We start from the raw sequence: 17,531 nt of genomic DNA, 5'->3' as shown, positions 1-17,531 counted from the left end.
TTTAGTACAATAGATGTTTCCGGATGTCTTAACGCATGTCCTACGATCCTGTCACTTTTTTCTTCGCAGTGTTTCCCATATGTTCTCCCTTCGCCGATTCTGCCGAAAACCACCTCATTCCCTTCCTACCTAATTTTCAACATTCTTCTGTAGCACCATATCTCAAATACTCCGATTCTCTTCTGTTCCTGTTTTCCTACGGTCAATGTTTTAGTGCCATACAATGCTGTACTCCAGATGAACATTCTCAGAAATTTCTTCCTCAAATTATGGCCGATATTTGATGTTAGTAGACTTCTCTTGGCCAGGAATGCCCTTTTTGCCATTTATAGTCTGCTTTTGATGTCCTCCTTGCTCCGTCCATCACTGGTTATTTTACTGCCTAGGTAGTAGAATTATTTAACTTCATTTACTTCGTGACCATCGATCCTCACATTAAGATTCTCGCTGTTCTCATTTCTACTACTTCTCATTACCTCCCTCTTTCTTCGATTTACTCTCAATCCATACTCTGTACTCATTAGACTGTTCATTCAGTTCAGCAGATCATGTAATTCCTCCTCACTTTCACTCAGGATAGCAATGTCATCAGCGAATTGTACCACTGATATCTTTTCACCATGAATTTTAATTCCACTCCTGAACCTTTCTTGTATTTCCATCATTGCTTCGTCGATGTACAGATCGAACAGTAGGGGCGAAAGACTACATTCTTGTCTTACACCCCTTTTAATACGAGCACTTCTTTCTTGGTTTTTGTACATATTGTATATGATCCGTCTCTCCCTACAGCTTACCCCTATTTTTCTCAGAATTTCGAACATCTTGCACTATTTTACGTTATCGAGCGCTTTTTCAGGTCGACAAGCCTATGAATTTGTTCCGATTTTTCTTTAGTCTTGCTTCCGTTGTCAACCGAAACGTCAGAATTGCCTCTCTTGTGCCTTTAACTTTCCTAAAGCCAAACTGATCGTCATCTAGTGCATCCTCAATTTTCTTTTCCATTCTTCTGTATATTATACGTGTCTGCGACTTCTATGCATGAGCTGTTAAGTTGATTATGAGATAATTCTCGCCCTTGTCAGCTCTTGCTGTCTTCGGAATTCTGTGGATGATGTTTTTCCGAAAGTCAGATGGTACGTCACCAGACTCATATATTCTACACACCAACGTGAATAGACGTTTTGTTGGCACTTCCCTCAACGATTAAAGAAATTCTGATGGAATGTTATCCATCCCTTCTACCTTATTTGATCTTAAGTCCTCTAAAGCTCTTTCAAATTCTGAGTCAAATACTGGGTCCCCTATGCCTTCTAAATTGACTCCTGTATCTTCTTCTATCACATTAGACAAATCTTCCCCCTCATAGAGGCTTTCAATGTATTCTTTCCACCTACCCGCTCTCTCGTCTGCATTTAACAGTGGAATTTCCGTTGCACTGTTAATGTTATCACCCTTGCTTTTAAAGTCGCCGAAGGTTGATTTGCCTTTTCTGTATGCTGAGTCAGTCCTACCGACAACCATTTCTTTTTCGATTTCTTCACATTTTTCGTGCAGCTATTTCGCCTTAGCTTCCCTGCACTTCCTATTTATTTCATTCCTCAGCGACTTGTATTTCTATATTCCTGAGTCTCCCGGGACATTTTTGTACGTCCTCCTTTCATCGATCAATTGAAGTATTTATTCTGTTACCCATGGTTTCTTCGCAGTTACCTTCTTTGTATCTTTGTTTTCCTTCCCAAATTCTGTTATCGCCCTTTTTAGGGAGGTACATTCCTCTTCAACTGCCCTGCCTACAAAGCTATTCCTTACTGCTGTAAGTATACCCTTAGAGAACTTCAAGGGTATCTCGTTATTCTTGGTACTTCCATATCCCACATCTTTGCGTATTGATTCTTCCTGACTAATGTCTTGAACTTCAGCCTACTCTTCATCACTACTATATTGTGATCTGAGTCTGTATCTGCTCCTGGGTACGCCTTACAACCCAGTATCTGATTTCGGGATCTCTGTCTGACCATGATGTAATCTAACTGAAATCTTCCGGTAGCATCCGGCCTGTACCAAGTACTTATCCTCCTCTTGTGACTCCTGAACAGAGTGTTCGCTACTACTAACTGAAGTTTATTAAAGAACTCAATTAATCGTTCTCCTCTAGATATTCTCTTGTAACCTTTCCTTCTAGTCCTTCCCCCACAACCGTATTCCAGTCCCCCACGACTATTAGATTTTTATCTCCATTTACATACTGTGTTACCCATTAAATATCCTCATACACTTTTTCTATCTCTTCATCTTCATCTTGCGACGTCGGCATGTACACCTGAACTATCATTGTCACTGTTGGTTTGCTGTCGATTCTGACAAGAACAACCCTATCGTTGAACTGTTCACAGTAACACACTCTCTGCCCTACCTTCCTACTCATAACAAATCCTACTCCCGTTATACTGCTGTTGACATTACCCTGTACTCATCTGACCATAAATACTTGTCTTCTTTCCACTTCACTGACCCCTACTATATCTAGATTAAGCATTTTCATTTCCCTTTCCAGATTTTCTAGTTTCCCTATCACGTTCAAGCTTCTGAAATTCCATCTCGCTAGAGCGTTATCCTTTCGTTGATTATTCGCTCTTTTTCTCATGGTCACCTTCTATTTGGTAATCCCCCACCGGAGGGAGGTGTCCTGTGGACACATGTTACGTGTCTTTAATGCAGTGGTTTCCATTGCCTTCTACATCCTCATTGCGTTGATCTTTGTTGATTCCTCCACCTATAGGGACGGGACAAGAGAGTTAGCTGAACCTCAGGCCACCCCTCCACCCTCTTTGACAAGGCCCTTGGCAGAATGAGGGTGACTTCTTATGCCGGAAGTCTTTGGCCGTCAATGCTGATTATTAATCAAAATTTAAGCAGCGACGGGATTCAAACCCGTGACCCAAGACGTTTTGATTACTAATGAAAGACGCCACCCCAAGACCACTCCCGAAATAATGGTATGGGAAAATCCGCACTTTATCGCTACCGCGAAGATGCTGTGTCCCATTGCTCGTGCGCCGACTATAGCACCACGTTCAGACTCACTTAAATCTTGGTGGCCTGCCACTGTAGCAGCAGTAACCGATTTAACAACTGCGCCAGACACTTTTTGTCTTATATAGGCGGGACGACCGTTGGGTGATCGTTCGGTTGGTCGTCTCATCGGCCGACGCATATTCGGTCCTTTCACCGTTTCCGGGCCTGGGCAGTCGGTCGGTTGGCGTGGAGCGGCAAGGAAGTCCCCGTCGCGCGGATTCGGGCCGGAGCGTCTGCACGCGCGGTCGGAGTGTGAGGTGCTGCTTGCGAGTGCTACGAATTTCGTCGCCCACCCATCTTGGACGTGAAAGTTGAGTCCTCACTTAACCTACTATCGAGCCTCAACTGTTGACATTTCTTCGTTTGATCCTGGTTGTTGCATTTTGGGGCATTCCCGCGAGCAACAACGTGTCAGGCTGTGGTTCCAGCCGTCTTCCTGTGGAGTTTAACGTAAGTTGATTTATTCCCTGTTACTGAAGTTTACCGGCGGTATCTTCTGTCTTGTGGCAGTGTATTTTTCTCCTCGTGTTGTTGCTGTCCAGCGCGGCGTGTAGTTCCACAGCTGAGGTGTTGTTGGTCGTTGTGGGCGCCAATATTCTGTGTGTCGTTTATTGAAATCTTGTGGTCATTTTGCTGGTTGCGTGGAGCGGAACTGATCTTGTTGATTGGTCGGTGAGCTATCTATCGGTTGGGTTGCCATCAGATTAAGAAGTCATCGGGCAGGCTGCCTGTCTCACCTAAACGGGCGTTAGTGTTACAATCCCAGGCCCAGCCTTGGAAACTTCTGAGCGCCGTTCATTGTGTGTTATGTAGTAATTTTCCTGTTTGGATTTTAGTTATTTGGTTGATGTGTGGCCTTCAGCCGAGTTTTAATGTCTCTTAAATTAATGTTCTTGTCTTGCCCTTAAGGCATAAGATTGTGGGGGACTGATGACCTTAGCTGTTTAGTCCCCCTTAAACATCCCAACAACCACCACCACCATAAGATTGTTGTGCTTTGTTTTAAGATAAGGCCTTCTGCATTTTGACTGAAACTCTTCTTATTGCCTAATATGCGGCCTCCAGCCAATTTCCATTAAAATTGAATTGCTAAGGCCTTCAGCATATTTAGATTGAATAATTAGAAAATATTCTTGGGTGAAACCTCCAGAAGAACTTTGTATTTCATTTTTTTGCTTGTATCTTGAATTTTGAGTGTGGCCTCCAGCCGATCTAAGGTTAATCAAAGGACGTCGATTAAAGTTTTGAGTGTTTTGCATCCTTGTTGTAATATTGTGTGTTGAATAAAGTTTGTATGTTGAGTGAAACTAACAGCAACATATTTTGGCCACTTTCCACAATCTAGTTCGCTCTGTCCTGCCAACCCAGCGCGCTACCACCGTCCTGCTAGCGCAGGCGTTTCAAAACCGTTTTCTGAGGAACGGGCAGAGGTATCTTGTGGAAATTTATATCATAAACTAAGGCCTACGGTCCCTTAGCAGTGTAAAAAGTTGCAGCCTCTGTAAGTCAATGCAGTCAAAAGATAACGGCCATTATTGTCACATGTTTTGATACTCGGAAACTCACCCGTTAAAACCTGTATGATACTTCCTGTTGGCCTTGAATCATGAAATTTAGCAAAAAGCAAGGACTCGCAGAACAGCCAAAGGAAAAAAATTCGACAATTGTTAATTTGTACTTTTATCACACATTTATATTTATTTTGCCATTTGTTATCGGACTAGTCTGTGAATGTTTGTTCCACATACAACGTGTTCAAATCAAATGTTCAAATGTATGTGAATTCCTAAAGGGACCAAACTGCTGAGGTCATCGGTCCCTAGAATTAAACACTACTTAAACAAACTTATGCTAAGAACAACGCACACACCCATGCCCGAGGGAGGACTCGAACCTCCGGGGGGAGGGGCCGCGCAGTCCGTGACAGGACGCCTCAAACCGCGCGACCACTCCGCTCGGCCATACAACTCGAAACGCCGTATCTACGTGCAGAATTCGCTCCTCGAAAACTAATTACGGATACAATCAGAAACCCATCATGTGAACAGTGAAACCGTTCCTGCTGTTTGAGTTTCACCATTGCGACCCAGTCAGCCTGAATGGAGAAATCCTGATTATTATAATAATGGTCACCTGCCTTCTGTATGATTTTATGTCGCATATTATTAAAATAAAAGCATTCTAGACGATAAAACACGTGAATGCGTGGCGTCTGTCCGAAAGAACAGACAGCACGCAGAATCCGCAAGAGCGAAATATTATGTATAAACTGAAGGCGGATCACTGCTGTCAACTGCAGCGGGACATTAAACGGAGTCAGCGGCGACGAGTGACAATGTGTACCGGACCGGGTTTCGAACCCGGGACCTCCTGCTTACTAGGCAGGTGCGGTAACCACAGCGCCATCCGGGGCACAGCGTTATCGTAGCTGCACTGATTATCTCGGCAGGGCTCACCACCGATCCCCATTCCCACCAAGCGCCACCTATCATAGGTGAGAATCCCTGAGTGGCGAACGAGAGTGTAATGGACAGGTACTGCGTATAGGTGACGCTCCGTCGCCGCTGACTCCGTTTAACGTCCCGCTGCAGCTGACAGCAATGATCCCCCTTCGATTTACATATTCTCGACAATCCGGGATTGCATGGTGCCGATATGTTGCCAGCGTCGAAGCCGGTAACAGGCGAAAACGACCAACACACTCGATTCCCGGATTGGATGAACTGTCTATATGCATGATTGGATTGTACGGAACTCTCCGAGCGCCAGTACTGCTCGCATCTAGTAATTTTTTTAATTACGGATCACTTTAGGTGGCGTCAACGCTTTACCGAGGCGACCCCTGAGAGCCCCGGACTGTTGCTGGCGCCTCGGACAAGCAGGGTGCCGGGAAGCCGGCGCGCTGGACGAGGACGCTGACAGAGGCGACTGTGTGCGGACGCGGGAAAAAGCAGACCTCGGCCGCCGCGGCTCGCCGTATCAGATATTCGCCACGGCCGCTTCTCGGAAGGCGGGGCAGGCGCCACCGCGCCGGTTATGTGCCGAGAAATGGGGATTCCTGCTGTCATATTTATCTGCCCCGAGCAGGCCGGCGCGCATTTGTAACGCGGCCGGAAAGATACGGCACGCGGCCGACGGCGTCACTCCAGCGTTCGCCTCGGCAGCGCCACTTCCAGGCTCCTCTTTAGTACTACCTTTCCTGCGCGAAGAAAGGGCAATGCTCAGGAATATTGCAGTAACTGTCTTTAAAATATGTGACTATGCCGTGGTGTAAAATATTGGTTTGTGTGCTAATGTACGAGGGTTATCTCGAAACTAAAGCCGTCGGCACACGGACCGTGCTTCCGAACGTTGAGCGTTGAGCGTGCCGCGATTCTGACGTCATAGAGTGGAACAGCACGTTCGGGAGTCTTACCGAACGTGCAGAGCAATATCTGGTATGTCAGATATTCTGAGCGTGCGTCTGACCGTTGACCAATGAGATGGCACAACGCCCGCTACATCACACGCACGCCGTCTCTCTTCAGTACAGAGTTGTGAGGCGCCATATTGCCATTCATTTCAAGCCTATATGTATATATGCCGTTTCTGAGCGCCAGCAAATTGAGAATCACTGGAAAACCCATTGTTAACTGTATGATCCGTTCCAATAAAATAATGAGAAACATCATATTCGTTGCAAAAGAGTTATTGTAACTTGCGTATTATGAGAGTAGGCTATTTGAAGGCACCGGCACACTGAAGATCCACCCAAAACGCATTGTTCTTGGTACAATTTGTTAAAATTAAATTTCAGTTAGTAATTATCTACGATTGAGGTTCCCAACGTGGAATAAGATACTATCATTGGAGCGAAGGATTTGTTGTTGGTTGAGCGTAATGAGTAGAATCACTGACTAGTAATGAAATGACTGTCGGGGCGGTGGTTCGTGTCTAGATACTTCCAGATTTTTTTCCCTAACATTCGCGATTTTATTTGGTTCTGATACTTTATTATTAGTTTAATATAAGTATACACTATAATATTTGATGTTATGCAAATATAAGTTCACCTTTTTTTGAGGGGTGACTGTTCGATTGGCTTAATCTACTAGACAGCTTGCGCTACTTGTATAAAAGTATTTTGCTCCTTTTCTTTTACGCTTCGTAATTCATAAGTTGCAAAGATTCTGCTACTGGGTAGGAACAGTGATCAAGTAAGACTGACTTGAGGTTTTACTAAAATCTGGAAATGATGAAATAATAAACATTATTTATTATTCTTATGCGGAGAAGTATTCCAAATTTGTACCGCACTGTTTGCAATGGAAGTTTTATAAGCCTGTGTCCTTATTGATTGGACATAGTACTTTCCTTTTCGTGGACGATGGAGGAAATGTGCGTTTTAATAGAGCTAACGTGGGAATTTTATGCTGGCCCGTTGAGTAAACTGTGTGATTTACGAACTAGAAACATCCCTCAACTGCCGCTGGAGTGCGTTGCGATCGCGTATGCCACGTTGGGGCCCACGTACCGTATGCACAAGTCGCAGCGTTCCTGAGCGTTCAGCAGCACGTTGAACTTGGAACGCTCAACGTTAACGTTCGACAGCACGGTCCGTGTGTCGACGGCTTAAGGTTACGAGGCAGTGATGGAAGTCCGTGGAGGAAGTCGTACCACTGCCGTATAGTGGGAAGCCAGCGGAAGGAACAAGCATTCCCCAGAATCAGTAGTTTGTTGGTTTGGGTGGTTTGGGTTGGGTTGTTTGGGAGAGGAGACCAAACAGCGAGGTCATCGGTCTCATCGGATCAGGGAAGGAAGTCGGCCGTGCCCTTTCAAAGGAACCATCCCAAATCTGCCTGGAGCGATTTAGGGAAATCACGGAAAACCTAAATCAGGATGGCTGGACAGTAGTTTGTTGATTAATGTTGTGGTGACTGAGAGCAATTAGCGTTCTCACTCCGAATCGTGCCAAGTGCGAAGTGCGCGCTGTAACTCCCTACCTAAATCATAAGGGCATGAACGCCGCCGCAATTCATCGCGAAAATGTTTTAGTTTACGGAGAGGACGAAATGGGTACGGAATTTCAATTCTGGAAGGACGTAAATTGAGAAGGACGGAAATGCACGATGAAGACGCGGATTGCTGTCTGTTATGACTGATGATGTGGGGCAGAAAATTGAAGAATATCTCTCTGATCGCCGTTCGACAGGTGACAACCAGCGTGCAGTTTGTGCAAACATTTCAAGAACTATCGTTCATGAAATTGTAACTGATCGACTAAATTATCGCGAGTTGTGTGCTCGATGGGTGCCCACCATGCTTACCGAAGCACACAAAATGAACAGAGTCAGCGGCGTTCGCGAATTTCTTGACCGTATTGAGACTGAAGGCGAAGCTTTTCTCGATTCTATAGTGACAGGAGATGAAACTTGGGCTTATCAGCATACTCCACAGAGCAAACGACAATCAGTGCAGTGGCGCCATACGCATTCTCCTTCAGCCAAAAAATTCGAAACTCAGGCAAACAGCGAGGAGAATCATGGTGGCAGTGTTTTGGGACGGAAGAGGGAACCTGTTCGTTGATTTTTTGGAAGGAGGTGAAACAATAAATGCCGCAAGATATTTTGAGGCCATGAAGAAACTTTGCAGAGCCATACAAAACAGACGTCGTGGGATGCTGGCAGCTGGAGTCTGTCTCTACGACAACGTACGTCCGCACTCCGCTCATGCAACATAAGAGTTGTTGACCTCGTTTGGTTGGGATGTTTTAAGCCACCCCCTCACAGACCCGATCTCGCACCTAGTGACAATCATCTGTTTACTAAACTGGAGGAACACATTCGTGGGAAACACTTTTCCGACGACGACCAGGTGAAAATCGAGGTGAAGAACTGGCTGAAAAAGGCGGTGGGAGACGTCTATGACACAGGAATCGAAAAACTCGTCCCTTGGATGGCAAAATCTGTTGAGGTAAATGGTGATCGTGTGGAAAACTAATGCGAGACTTATAGTACAATGCATGTAAATTTTATTAAAATAAATTCCATTATTTTTTTTATTTATTTATTTTTTTTTTTGTTTTGCACTTCAAAAAATTCTTGAACTTTACTTTCCGTATTAGCCTCGTAGATGAGCTTCCGGATTAGCCTGGAAGATGAGTTTTGTAACAGTGACCTGGTCTACTTCTAATTAGTGCCAGTACAGATCTCCCTACAGGATGTATCAAAGTAGCACCCCATACAGAATGTGTAGGTAGCGCCGATAATGCTTTGTGATAGATGACAAATTTTTCGTTTTTAAAAAGGAAATTATTGGTGGAAATGTCGTAATTTTGACGCTGTAGGACTTAGAAGTATCATTCCTTACAGTCTGCAGAGACGCAGTATTAGATGTCGTGGCGATTTTTTGACTTGAAACTTGGCTTGTCTCAGCTTTTTTTTTTTTTTTTTAATTGGGTGAAAACTGTCTTACGCATTTCGAGTGCATCAATTTCGAAGGCTACAAAGAAATATATACAAGGTATCATAAACAGGTAATGGTTACTCTAATGTTACAATGACACTGCAGAACTTATACAAATCTTCCCAAATTTTAAAAATATAAATAATCTTCATGCTAAAATACTGTTGACAAAACTGACATATGGCTACATGCGTCATCAGATGCTGTGTGCCACTGCCAATTGCTAACTAATCGTAATGTTACATGGTATTAATTCAAGTCATTCACAAGAGGGAGCTTGGGCAGCGATACATCTGTCAAATACCTGTACACCTGCGCATAGAAAATATATAAAATATAAAAGAAGTGATCGTAAGACTGATAAACTATCTTTACATATGTCTTACAAGTATTTGCATTATAAAAATAAAGTAGATTTACAATACAAATCGACAAAGCGCTTTGATTATGAAGAAAATTGCTAAACACAGTTACATCACAAACCATAGATGGCTCTACTTATGGCGAAACATTCAATATGACATATATAGTCAATACCAAGCTCATAATACGCTGCTGTCCAAAATTAAAGCAACAAACAGAAATTTTGCAAAGTTGTTTTTATTTTGTCATAAAACAGTATAAACAGTATGCAACATGCATAACGGAAGACAATTATATTCATCGTTTTTCCAACTTAACAGATTTAGACACACATTTCAACAACTGGTTAATGTGCTCAGTATGCGGTGTTAACACCCCTGGCAGCAGTACGGGCCTGACAACGATGGGGCACGCGATAAATGATGTCATCAATCTCATGCTGAGGCAATAACGCCCATTCTGCCCGCAGAGCTGCTCGCAAGTCTTGGATAGCGGTTGAGCATTATCGTCCATCAATAAGAAGTCGGAGCCCTCAGAACCTCGCAAATACCCCACATGAGCGCCCAAGACATCGTCAGAATACCTGACAGCAGTTAAACCTTGCCGATTCAACCGTTTAAGTTCATTAAGAGGTGTTCTAATGATCAACATATCTCTGCTCACACCATTAGGGACCCTCTTCGATATCGATCTCTTTCCACAAATTTTTGTGCCCCGAAATCGTGCTCCACGTTCCCTCCGGATGCCGATCGGTCGAAAATCGCTCTCCAGACCAAATCGGGACTCATTTGTGAAAATAAAATTGGCCCACTTTCGGGCGTCCAGGTGGCATGTTGACGATTCCACTCTAGACGTATCCCTCTGTGAAGACGCGTCAGAGATACACATACAGCAGGTCTCCGACAATAAAGGCCACACTACTGAAGCCTTCTGCACGACGTTTGCCTCGCTACAACACGTTCAGTGGGTGCTGCGAAGACTTACGCCAGTTGTCGTGCAGTACTAAGGCAGTCAAATAACACTCCTCTCTTTCTGATGTCACACGCGGTCGGCCTTGATCTGGTCTTCGGGATACGGTTCCGGTGTCTATGAACTGTCACGACATCCGAAAAACAACAGAACGATTCACGTTAAGTTACCGGGCCATGTCAGTTTGTCACTGTCCTGCTTCCATTCTTCCTATGTCGCTCCACCGCAGAAAGTCTGGTAGGCGTCTCCACTGTTCCATACAGCACAATCTATTACTATGTACACAGAAACTGTGAATTTGGGCTACACGGCAAACACTACCCCGTTTGATAGTGCCCTGAGGTTATCGTTGACGTGGTTGCTCGTGCCATATTCCGTGCAGAACACGGTCGCACTGACATCTGTTGACATTTTGTATGATATATCGTGAATTAAACACAGGAGAAGAAATAGTAGTTTGTTGCTTTAATTTTGGAAACCAGTGTACATTCCACATTTAAAATTATTTACAAGGCATGTGTCAGACTGCAATTGCAAAAAAGGGTAGTGCAGTAAAATTACTGTACAATGTTAATTAACAGATCGCAGAGATCTTCATACGACGTACATGGGTATCAGAAAGTACTGCAGGTAGAAACTTGGTGACTGTTCATGAGTCACGTGGCCGCAGCCTCATTACAAACAATGTCTACAGCTTGGGGCTTCTCATTGAGACAACATTAACATAACTGAATTGTTCACATATCAAAAAAGCTCTGCATCATCTCGGTTCCAAGAGTTCCGGAACATGTATAGAAAATTGGAATAGAGATCAACATAAACATTATTTCCGCCCTTTCTATTGCTCATGAAAACCACACATTGCATGTTGTACCACCATACAGCGAGACCTTCACAGGTGGTGGTCCAGACTGTTGTACATACCAGTACCTCTCATACCTAGTAGCACGTCCTCTTGCATTGATGCATGCCTCTATTCGTCGTGGCATACTATCCACACATTCATCAAGCCATTGTTGTTCCAGACTGTCCCACTCCTCAACGGCGATTCGGCGTAAATATCTGAGTGGCTGATGGGTCACGTCATCCATAAACAGCCCTTTTCAATCTATTCTAGGCATGTTCGATAGGGTTCATGTCTGCAGAACATGCTGGCCACTCTAGTCGAGCGACGTCGTTATTCTGAAGACGAATTCCTCGATGGGGGCGCGAATTATCGTCCATGAAGACGAATGCCTTCCCAATAATCTGCCGACATGGTTGCACTATCGATCGGAGGATGGCATTCACGCATCACACAGCCGTTACGGTGCCTTCCAGTACCATCATCGGCGTACGTTGGCCCTCATAATGCCACCCCAAAACAACAGGGAACCTCCACCATGCTGCACTTGCTCGACAGTGTGTCTAAGGCGTTCAGCCAAACTGGGTTGCCTCCAAACACGTCTCCGACTATTGTCTGGTTGAAGGCATATGCGACACTCATCGGTGAAGAGAACGTGATGCCAATCCTGAGCGGTCCTGTCAGCATGTTGTTGGGCCCATCTGTACCGCGCTACATGTTGTCGTGGTTGCAAAGATGGACCTCGCCATGGATATCGGGAGTGAAGTTGCGTATCATGCAGCCTATTCCGCACAGTTTGAGTCGCAACAAGACGTCCTGTGGCTCCACGAAAAGCATTATTCAACATGGTGGCGCTGGTGTCGGGGTTCCTGCGAGCCATAATCCGTAGGTAGCGGACATCCACTGCAGTAGTAGCCCTTGGGCGGCCTGAGCGAGGCATTTCAACGACAGTTCCTGTGCTTCCGTATCTCCTTCAAGTCCGAAAATCATCGCTTTGGTTCACTCTGAGACGCCTGTACACTTCCTGTGTTGAGATCCCTTCCTGGCACAAAGTAACAATGCGGACGCGAGCGAACGGCGGTACTGACCGTCTAGGCATGGTTGAACTACAGACAACACGAGCCGTGTACCTGCTCCATGATGGAATGACTGGAACTGATCGTCTGTCGGACTCCCTCCGTCTAATAGGCGCTGCTCATGCATGGTTGTTTACATCTTTGGGTGGGTTTAGTGACATCTCTGAACAATCCAAGAGACCGTGTCTGTGATACAATATCCACAGTCAACGTCTATCGTTATGAGTTCTGGGAACCATGGTGATGCAAAACGTTTTTTGTGGTGTGTATATAATCCATTTAAAACAAAAAAACACTACAAGATGCATGTACACCATGGGTGTTGCATAAATCTCTAAGGTTATTTTTGTACACAGCTGTGTTCACGTCCACAAGAAATGAAGGGAGGGAAGACAAGAACAAATCATTATAGTCAATATAGATAGGAGGAGGTAAACTGGGGAGGGGGGGAGGGAACAGGGGTGAAATGTGGGTGGGGCTAAAACTGGGAGGGGTGCCAGTCGATAGCAGTGAGGAGGGAGACTGAATGGGTAGTGGAGGAAGAGTTTTTTCATGATGCGTTTGGCGTCCAAGTTAATTATGCAAAACTGGTTCCAAAGTTAAATCCTTCTGTAGGTAATGTGCCACAGGTAGATAATCTTAGGTAAAAAACCAGCACTGAGTCGGTAAACCCTCTATAATGCCATGAAAAACCATGAATCTACGTCTACACTATCTGTTCAAAAGTATCGGGACACTCGTAAGTAGTGTGGAATTGACTAGTATGTATGACGACAAGCAGACACACCAGTATACTGGGTCTGTAGGGAAGCAGTAACAGCAGAATGGGTCGATTAGGAGAACTCAGTGACTTCGAACATGGACTAGTCGCTAGATGTCATCTGAGTAACAAATACATCAGACACCCTTCCATGCTTCTAAAGCTGCTGATGTCGACTTTGGTTACATGACTGTGATGTGGAAACCGCGAAGCAATAACCACAGCTAAACCAAGATTAGAGAGGCCTCATCTACTGGCAGACAAGGACCGTCAAGGATTGACGAGGGTGGTTGTAAAAATTGCATGAAATCAGCGGAAGGAATCATTCGTGCTTTCCAAAGTGCTATCAGCAGCCCAGATATCACAATGAGTGAGCGTAGTGAGTTGAAACGAATGACGTACAACGGTCGAACAATTCCAAATAAGCCGAGTATTTCTGTAATCAATGTTAAGCGATGCTTGAGGTGGTGAAAAGAGAGACACCACTCGGCACTTTATAACTGAAAGTGAGCGACTTGGAGCGATGAAACACACTAAGCTGTGGCAATCCAGTGGAACGGCTTGAGTTTGGCTAATGCCTGAAGAATGTTACCTGCCATAAAGTGTAGTCCCAACGATGACCTACAAAGGAGGTAATGTTACGCTATGGGGGTTTCCTCCTGGTTTTGGTGTGGTCCTTCCACCGCGCTTGAAAACACTCTAAGTGTTGAAGGATACGAATACATTTTACAGAAGTATTTACTGCGTGCAGTACTGGAACTGTTCACAGGTAATGATTGTTTGTATGAGCGTGACAGTGCACCCTGTCATAAAGCAGCGTCTATGAACGAATGGTTTGCGAATAAGAAAATGCCTGAAATGGACTGCCCTGTTCAGAATTCCGACCTGGACACAATGGAACACCTTTGGGATGAGCTACAACGTCGACTTCTCTTCAGACTCCAACGTCCAACATCATTCTTTTCATTGGTTTCAGCTCTTGAGGAACAATGGGTTGCCACTTCTGCACATACTCGTACATTCAGACTTCTTCAGGAAAGTGACACCAGCATAGTTCGAACCGTCATAAAGGCGAAGGATGGGCACACTCCATATTAACGTCCACAAATAACTGCCTGGACGCCTTTAATTAGATAGTGTACATTCACATCGACACTATATACTAATCAAAACGGCCGGCCGAAGTGGCCGTGCGGTTAAAGGCGCTGCAGTCTGGAACCGCAAGACCGCTACGGTCGCAGGTTCGAATCCTGCCTCGGGCATGGGTGTTTGTGATGTCCTTAGGTTAGTTAGGTTTAACTAGTTCTAAGTTCTAGGGGACTAATGACCTCAGCAGTTGAGTCCCATAGTGCTCAGAGCCATTTGAACCATTTTGAACTAATCAAAACGAAACTTTCTGTTCCGACACTTACAATGTTGAGTGTTTATGGAAAAAGTTCAAGGCAATCGTAAAATGCGTTTTAGACAGGTATGTGCCGAGTAAAACTGTGAGGGACGGGAAAAACCCACCGTGGTACAACAACAAAGTTAGGAAACCACTGCGAAAGGAAAGAGAGCTTCACTCCAAGTTTAAACGCAGCCAAAATCTCTCAGACAAACAGAAGCTAAACGATGTCAAAGTTAGCGTAAGGAGGGCTATGCGTGAAGCGTTCAGTGAATTCGAAAGTAAAATTCTACGCACCGACTTGACAGAAAATCCTAGGAAGTTCTGGTCTTACCTTAAATCAGTAAGTGGCTCGAAACAGCATATCCAGACACTCCGGGATGATGAAGGCATTGAAACAGAGGATGACACGCGTAAAGTTGAAATACTAAACACCTCTTTCCAAAGCTGTTTCGCAGAGGAAGACCGCTCTGCAGTTCCTTCTCTAAATCCTCGCACAAACGAAAAAATGGCTGACATGGAAATAAGTGTCCAAGGAATAGAAAAGCAACTGGAATCACTCAACAGAGGAAAGTCCACTGGACCCGACGGGATACCAATTCGGAGTACGCGAAAGAACTTGCCCCCCTTCTAACAGCCGTGTACCGCAAGTCTCTAGAGGAACGGAAGGTTCCAAATGATTGGAAAAGAGCACAGGTAGTCCCAGTCTTCAAGAAGGGTCGTCGAGCAGATGCGCAAAACTATAGACCTATATCTCTGACGTCGATCTGTTGTAGAATTTTAGAACATGTTTTTTGCTCGAGTATCATGTCGTTTTTGGAAACCCAGAATCTACTATGTAGGAATCAACATGGATTCCGGAAACAGCGATCGTGTGAGACCCAACTCGCTTTATTTGTTCTTGAGACCCAGAAAATATTAGATACAGGCTCCCAGGTAGATGCTATTTTTCTTGACTTCCGGAAGGCGTTCGATACAGTTCTGCACTGTCGCCTGATAAACAAAGTAAGAGCCTACGGAATATCAGACCAGCTGTGTGGCTGGATTGAAGAGTTTTTAGCAAACAGAACACAGCATGTTGTTATCAATGGAGAGACGTCTACAGACGTTAAAGTAACCTCTGGCGTGCCACAGGGGAGTGTTATGGGACCACTGCTTTTCACAATATATATAAATGACCTAGTAGATAGTGTCGGAAGTTCCATGCGGCTTTTCGCGGATGATGCTGTAGTATACAGAGAAGTTGCAGCATTAGAAAATTGTAGCGAAATGCAGGAAGATCTGCAGCGGATAGGCACTTGGTGCAGGGAGTAGCAACTGACCCTTAACACAGACAAATGTAATATATTGCGAATACATAGAAAGAAGGATCATTTATTGTATGATTATATGATAGCGGAACAAACACTGGTAGCAGTTACTTCTGTAAAATATCTGGGAGTATGCGTGCGGAACGATTTGAAGTGGAATGATCATATAAAATTAATTGTTGGTAAGGCGGGTACCAGGTTGAGATTCATTGGGAGAGTCCTTAGAAAATGTAGTCCATCAACAAAGGAGGTGGCTTACAAAACACTCGTTCGACCTATACTTGAGTATTGCTCATCAGTGTGGGATCCGTACCAGATCGGGTTGACGGGGGAGATAGAGAAGATCCAAAGAAGAGCGGCGCGTTTCGTCACAGGGTTATTTGGTAACCGTGATAGCGTTACGGAGATGTTTAACAAACTCAAGTAGCAGACTCTGCAAGAGAGGCGCTCTGCATCGCGGTGTAGCTTGCTCGCCAGGTTTCGAGAGGGTGCGTTTCTGGATGAGGTATCGAATATATTGCTTCCCCCTACTTATACCTCCCGAGGGGATCACGAATGTAAAATTAGGGAGAATAGAGCGCGAACGGAGGCTTTCAGACAGTCGTTCTTCCCGCGAATTATACGCGACTGGAACAGGAAAGGGAGGTAATGACAGTGGCACGTAAAGTGCCCTCCGCCACACACCGTCGGGTGTTGGTGGTGGTGGTGGTTAGTGTTTAACGTCCCGCCGACAACGAGGTCATTAGAGACGGAGCGCAAGCTCGGGTTAGGGAAGGATTGGGAAGGAAATCGGCCGTGCCCTTTCAAAGGAACCATCCCGGCATTTGCCTGAAACGATTTAGGGAAATCACGGAAAACCTAAATCAGGATGGCCGGAGACGGGATTGAACCGTCGTCCTCCCGAATGCGAGTCCAGTGTGCTAACCACTGCGCCACCTCGCTCGGTCCGTTGGGTGGCTTGCGGAGTATAAATGTAGATGTAGATGTAGAATACACTTTATGGTACCACTTTCCCCTTTTTTGTTCGCAAATGGAAAGACGAATATTGGTAATCCTCCTTATGACTGTTTTGTTTCGTTGGCTGATATCGGACATCACCTCGATGGTTCTCTATGCGACCGGCAGGTTGCAGCGTGCATGAACACACACCGGCGCCACACTTGACTCTAAAGCTACGGCAGGTGGTGGCCCTTAAACCAAATCCAGAGGGAGTCACCTAACATTACCATTGTAAACACCTCCCAAACCACAGCAAACACTGAATGACCAATTCCGCAGACCGAAAGTGAGGAGAGGGGCTTGT

The 17,531-nt window shown here is 45.0% G+C and overlaps 1 non-coding gene across 1 annotated transcript; it reads right to left on the bottom strand.

Annotated features, from left to right (window-relative positions):
- Positions 1–5,417: 5,417 nt before the first annotated feature.
- On the bottom strand, positions 5,418–5,492 carry Trnat-agu. The gene has a single exon. It is a non-coding gene; the product is annotated as a tRNA-Thr (tRNA).
- Positions 5,493–17,531: the final 12,039 nt, after the last annotated feature.

Source organism: Schistocerca piceifrons, chromosome 3 (genome assembly GCF_021461385.2).
Source record: "Schistocerca piceifrons isolate TAMUIC-IGC-003096 chromosome 3, iqSchPice1.1, whole genome shotgun sequence".
NCBI classification, from domain to species: Eukaryota; Metazoa; Arthropoda; class Insecta; order Orthoptera; family Acrididae; genus Schistocerca; species Schistocerca piceifrons.
Note: the sequence above shows the minus strand (reverse complement) of the source record. Positions and strands in the feature narration are given on the sequence as shown.